Genomic DNA, 5786 nt, shown 5'->3' with positions numbered 1-5786 from the left:
ATATATATTTAAATCTTCGTCAGAAACATTTAATCCACCTTGAAGTCATTATATTCTTGTTTGTCTCGCTTATGATGGGAACAGATCTCTAAAGATAACTTGCATCTTTCAGGTCCCCATGGCAGATTAAAGCATTACTACCCATTTTTCACATCTCTTACTTAAATCATGTGATCTCTGTAACTTTTTACTCTTGCAAATACATGGAAATAACACGAGAAGTCATACAAGACTGAAAAACATGAATCTCAGTGATGTGCCAAATGGACTGTATTTTATTATTATTATTATTATTGCCTTTTTTACTTGTGTTTTATGCAAGCACACCTTCCTTGGAGCCACATCCTGACCAGCAACAAAGCTACTTGACACACTCCAGCAATGCAAAGCTGCAAAGCTGGCTTAGCGGGCCAGCTGGGGTCAGGGAATCCCCCCGTGGTGTATCTGCTATGCCACGTCCTCTCTACAGACCAATCCTGGAGAACAACCACGGCACCCTGCTTCATCCAGGGCCTGCAGGGCAGCCCTCCTTCCCCAGGCAGCAGTGCACTCAGGGCTAAGGGAGCCTTCTCCCAGCACCAAAGCTCAGGGGGGAACACACAGACGTGCTTCCTCTGAGCATGGGCCACGTAGACCTAATAGTTGGGGCCAGGGATTTCAGCTGCGGTCCAGACGTGATGGCAGAATCGCATCTCGCAGTCTTTCAGAGCTGAACAGATGCCAGGCTCCTAGCGCACATCAGAAGCTGGCAGGTATTTTTCCACAAATGAGGTAATCCACTGGCCTTTTTAAAAGCACAATGCACATCATAGGCCTGAAATCCACACATGCTGAAAGGTCATGGCTTGAGGTAGTCCGAACTTTTTGTTCTGGACCTCATTACTCCACAACATTTCTGCTTTTCTCTTACCAAGCACCTTGCCAAGTCCCTGCAGCCACAGCAGGAAGCACCCAGAGAACAGCTATTTCAGGCCCTCCTTTTCTACAGCAGGTGCCCAGCAGTGCTGAGCACAGCCACCTGCTGACTCAGGACGTTACAGCCCTGCTGCAAACCTTCAGCCCCTGCGCTTCCCTGCGCCATCCCATCTAGAAGCTAACACACTCATCTCCTCCCCATAAGAAACTAATTCAGGCATCACAGGTTTTAAGTTTAAATGGCTTACGCCAATGGCTAAAGCCACATGATCAGGTTCTTAAGTTGACAAAAGACTGAAAGTCAAACATGCTTATTTTTACCCTTAAACAAAACCACGTGCAGCCTGCAGTGGTAAACCACTGCATGTTTTAATATCCAAATTCCAATTGCTTGCATCCATCACCATGCTCCAAAATCCCACACCCACCAAGCAGCCGAGGCGTGTCTGAGGCTCTGAGCTCATCTCACCGCCGTGACAAGATGAACGGGAGGATGCTGCTCCTAACCTACACAAGGACACAAACCCACCTCATTTCCCAGTCAGAACAGCGAATAGCGCATGAACAGCTTCCCCAAGCTGAGCTGCAGGGTTTGTGCTACCTTTCTGTAGCTTTTTTTCTTCCAGGTTTTTCTTCTTTTTTTTTTTCTTCTAGCTTTTTTCTTCTTACCTGCATTCCTGCCCTGCCCTTGGTTAAAGGCTTGAGAGGGACCACAACGTTCTTGAGATGCAAACAGAACACATAACCAAAAGGATCTTCCTGAACCCTCAGTCTGTAATCAATTTTTAGGAAAGCATTTGTGCTAAAATGAGGTAAGTGATAACTTTCCACATCTCCTGTTATCCACAGTACTATTTTAAGGAGAGTGTGACAGCATCTGTGCTTGTCGCATAGCCCTGCTTCCAATCTCTGGCAGATGCCCAGCACATTCCGGTGCGTAATGCACAGCGCTCGTTGCGGCACAGTCCCACTAATCTCTCAGACACATTGACTAAGACTTTCCCACATAAACTGGCCCACCCTTTACTAGGGAGAGGTCGCTCAGTACAATCAGCCTTCAGATGAGAAAAACAATCAGAAAAATCTTCTCTGATGCCAAAAACATGGAAGAGTAAAACGCAAGAGGCGCCAGCCTTTGCTCTATCAGAACTCACAAAGACGAGATCTTTGCTACAAACCACAACAGCTCCACCAACATCAACCAGAGGTTTCTTTCACATTTAGGATCCGGCCTCCTAACAGCATTTCAAATTGCAATAAAAACGCAGTACTCTAAATGTAGCATTAAAAAAATTCCCATATCGGAGTGCCCGCGGACTGCCATAGGCAGATCCAGGCTCAAAGAAGCACACCAAAAGACCGCTCATTTGGTAGCAAGAGGCAGAACGTGCTTTCTCCAGACTAAGATAATCAGCTTCATGCTGCATTCCAGCAGTGCTACAAATGGATTTGCTGGTAGCATACCGGAGCCATGAGCTGCCCATCAGCACAAAGCATTCCATCCACAGAGACTGGCTGGAAATCACCCTGAAACACTCAGCTATATCACCAAGAGAGAAGTTGGTGAGAGCCCTTGGGAAGGAAATCTCATGGTTAGTTTACCTACAGACAAAAGCCAATGCTTTCCAACTCAGATGCCCAAACAAAAACCTGGAGGTGTTACAATAAACTCAACTACATCAAGTCAAAATAGATCCAGCAGGCAGCACCCTTTCCCCTTTGAAGGCAAAAAGAAGAGGAGCCACTTGCTTTAATCAGCAGGAGCGTTTGTGGCATCTAGGCGCTGAGATCCACAGAATGAGCAGAAAAAATAAGCATTTGGTCACAATGCACAGAACAGGACGATTTGCTCTGCATTGCTTACTGCAGTAACCACAAATTATCGCCACTGCAAACCGGGCTGCAGAGCTGCCCAGCCAGCACAAGCAGTGCCCTCCGAAACAAAACACCCAGACAGCTTTCTGCTCTTCTCAGCACAAGGCCCTCTTTCATCATGCCAAAGTAGGAACCAAAAGCAGACACTCTGTGCCACTCCATAATAAATCAACCAACAGCAAGATAGAATTAATTCCAGATAGCGTAACTCACAGGAACCGAATATCCAAGCAGATCTGAATGACTGCCGGGCAGTCGAGAGTCTCACAACACCCTGCAGAAGACCTTGAGGGCGTATGTAGGGCTGTAATGCTGCTGGGAGCCGAGACCTGCAGGGGAGATGAGGGCCCTCCCAGAGATGCCTATTGGCTTGGCCCAGGAGAGGCTGCTGCTCGAGCTCAGGTTCAACAGTCAGTGTAACCTTATAGCTGAGCACACCCAGCTGGCTGCCCGGCCCCCAGCAAGGAGAAACCAGCTTACAAAAAAGAAAAAAAAGAATTTGAGTGTCTGTAATCCGAAGGGATGAAGGCTGGGAGGGACCACAACCACTCACGAACACTGCACTCCTCAAATTGGCTACTTCACATTTAACATCAGTGCTATCCGGTCATGAAGCAGTACAAAAAAGGGTTAGGTTGGATATTAGGAGGACGTTTTTCCCCCAGAGGGTGGTGAGGCACTGACACAGGTTGCCCAAGGAGGCTGTGGATGCCCCATCCCTGCAGGCATTCAAGGCCAGGCTGGATGTGGCTCTGGGCAGCCTGGGCTGCTGGTTGGTGACCTGCACACAGCAGGGGTTGGAACTGGATGAGCATTGTGCTCCTTTTCAACCCAGGCCATTCTGTGATTCTATGAAAAAAACATGCTTTGTTTGCTCTAGGCTGCATCTCCTCACCCCAGTCACACCTCCCAGCAGTTAATGGCAGCCAAATGGGCTCTTTTTAACTATGCACACAACCACCCATCTCTGACAGATCGCACGCAGCCTGCCACAGCCCCATTGGCACAGGGGACCAGTGCTGCCCATCCTTCACTAAAGCTGTGCCAGGGATCGCTCTTCTCTCTCACAACAATACTGATTTGGAAATAACAAAATGATAGAGCGCGGTGGCTATTCCAATAATAAAACTACAATAAAACTAAGCAGAGATGTCAGAAAATTCCTTGTCTGTGTTCCACGGACAACAGGTCAAGTGCCCAGCAGGTGCAGCTTCATGAGGCGGCCTCTTTTTCCCAAAAAAGAACCGTACACGATCTGCACTCCAGCAAACAGAAAAGCTACTTAATTTGGAACATTTACCTGTGAACAGATTCACAGCAGTGTATTTTTAGATGCCTGTGTATTAATGGCACACCTCTCCCGTTCCAATGGCACGAGTGGTATGGCCAGCTCGACTATTCGCAGCACGAACATGTGTGTGTGTTAGCATCTGTTGGCACGAGGCTTTCATGCCTCTTTTGTTCACTCCTTGCTCTCCCCTTCACAGAGGATAAATCAAACCAACACACTGCCTCGTCTTGTAGCCCCAGTGCTTGGTGCCTTCAGGAGATGGTGAAATGAAGATGAGCACACAGCAGCACAACGCATTTCTCTGGCAGTAGTGGAAATAGATGCATTTGTGCAATGAGAAGAGAAAGGGGAAACATCCTCAGGAGTTCACACTTAGCACCAAAAAATTTGTTCAGAGAAGGCACAAAAAATACTAATGGTGCAGAGAAAGAAGAGCTCAAGACACTCCTCAACCTTAACGTGTCCTTGGCCATACAAAGGCATTCCCATCCCTGAGAACAACTACAGAAATACAGATGCATTAATGTTGGAAAAGACCACTAGGATCACCTAGATCAGATGGCTGTATACCTTCTCCTATATAGTGAATAAGTAGAAAAGAAGTGAACGGCTTTTTGTGAGGGTGGACAGTGATAGGACAAGGGGGAATGGTCTTAAACTGAGACAAGGGAGGTTTAGGTTGGATATGAGGAGGAAGTTTTTCCCCCAGAGGGTGGTGAGGCACTGGAACAGGTTGCCCAAGGAGGCTGTGGATGCCCCATCCCTGCAGGCATTCAAGGCCAGGCTGGATGTGGCTCTGGGCAGCCTGGGCTGCTGGTTGGTGACCTGCACACAGCAGGGGGTTGAAACTGGATGAGCATTGTGGTCCTTTGCAACCCAGGCCATTCTGTGATTCTATGAATAGTAGAAATAATGGCTTCAGCTGCAAGAGCATCCTCCCTTGCCATCTTTACCAGCTATAAGATTGGTCTGAACTCAACCACCAAGCAACAACACATAGGAAAGTTTTCCCCACGGAAAGTCAGGCTTTTTAATGAGAAATGGACAGTACCAATTGGATGTGGAATGAGCCAATAGATGAAAAAGAAATAACACTGGACAAATCAGGGTGGAAAAAGAGGACTGCTCAAATAGACAGAATTAATTGCATCACTCCATTAAATAAGACGAGACCTACTAAGATGAGCATAAAAACCAAAACCCTTACATGCAGAATCTCCATAACCTTCTTTTCACTGGAGGAAGGCAAAGCCTTGAAGGTCCAACTTTGGCTGCGGCAGCACTGTACCCTTGTTCATCAGAAAAACGATTAGCTACAGGTCATTTTAGGAGTAATAATCAAGATCTGGCAATGGAAACCGCATGTGGAAAAGCACAGCGCTGGGGAACAGCAGTCCCCAATGCGGACTCCTTGCAGAACAGCCTCTGCAGCTCGGTGCCATTTGACAGCGCACACATTTCACTCCAGCGCTTGCCTTGCCATGCAAGAGCTCCTTGGTGATAACCACCAGACACAAGGTGATTTCTAAGTTGTAAACACAGCAGAAAGCCAGAGAAGACAAGCAGATTTCCATACTGAAGAACTGCAGGCTAGAGTCCCCCCGGTTTGACTTGGGCACACCGCCACGAGCTCGCGCAGAGGGAAGGGCTGACTGCAATGGCACGGTCTGCAGCTCCATCGGTGGAGAGGGAACACACCAGCCTG

Source organism: Centrocercus urophasianus, unplaced genomic scaffold (genome assembly GCF_019232065.1).
Source record: "Centrocercus urophasianus isolate 14NV4802_14NV808 unplaced genomic scaffold, USGS_Curo_1.0 seq_10, whole genome shotgun sequence".
Taxonomy (NCBI): Eukaryota; Metazoa; Chordata; class Aves; order Galliformes; family Phasianidae; genus Centrocercus; species Centrocercus urophasianus.
The sequence above is the reverse complement of the archived record's forward strand: the minus strand, read 5'-3'. Positions refer to the sequence as shown.